Here is an 805-nt window from a genome sequence, read left to right as displayed (position 1 = left end):
CTTTTTATGTAAAGAATAGAGCGACTGTAAAATTAGAAAATGCCAGTAAAAACCTATGTATATTTAAATTTTGAGCGCAATATTCCAAAAACACCTAATCCTCAACCCCAAGAGAATCACAACAAAAGCAAACTTTAAGAGGCTGCATAACACCGCCATCTTTGTTTTGTGGTTTACTAAAACAGTTTGAGTCAGTTTGTTGTTTTTAGGTGTTGATTGACTACAAAACAATGATTGCAAGGAAGTTTTTTTTTTTTCTGAACAGGTATCATTTCAAAGAAATGTCTTACGTTCAGTGGAGAAGACCTGAAAACCTTGAAGCTGATGTGAAAGTGGAGCAGACAGAACACCAAAACAATCTAGTCCATGAATACACCTACTAATGTATCTCCTAGTCTTTCAGTTTTAAGTACAAATTTCTGTAAATTTGTACTTAAATTTAAGTACAAATTAATGTCTTCTTTGGTGCATTAGTTTTCTTCTTTTTTTGACATTTTTTTTCATTGTCTTCTTTTTATCTCAAGTAAAGCACTTTGTATTGCGCTCGTTTAATGTAAGTGTTTAAAAATACAGACTGACTAAGCTAATTATATGCACGCACATATAATTATGAGCGTGTTAGCAAAAAATTAAAGTGCATATATCATTGAAAAAAAATCACTTATTCCGTCGAACAACATGAAAATAGGAAAAAAAAAAATTGATTGTCTTTATCTTCTGTTTTAGATGAAAGCTAAAGAGACCGCAGCTGGATTTCAGGTGATTGCTGACGTATAGCTCATAGCCGGTTTGTCACTTCTCTATT

The 805-nt window shown here is 32.2% G+C and overlaps 1 protein-coding gene across 1 annotated transcript in view; it reads right to left on the bottom strand.

Moving 5' to 3' along the window:
* The window catches only part of LOC103462737 (ras-specific guanine nucleotide-releasing factor 1-like), a 25,797-nt gene that overhangs the window by 23,544 nt on the left and 1,448 nt on the right, over positions 1-805 (bottom strand). The gene's annotated exons all lie outside the window — the stretch shown is intronic.

The sequence above is a fragment of the Poecilia reticulata genome, linkage group LG3, assembly GCF_000633615.1.
Source record: "Poecilia reticulata strain Guanapo linkage group LG3, Guppy_female_1.0+MT, whole genome shotgun sequence".
Classification (NCBI taxonomy): domain Eukaryota; kingdom Metazoa; phylum Chordata; class Actinopteri; order Cyprinodontiformes; family Poeciliidae; genus Poecilia; species Poecilia reticulata.
This window is presented reverse-complemented; position numbering and strand designations above follow the sequence as displayed.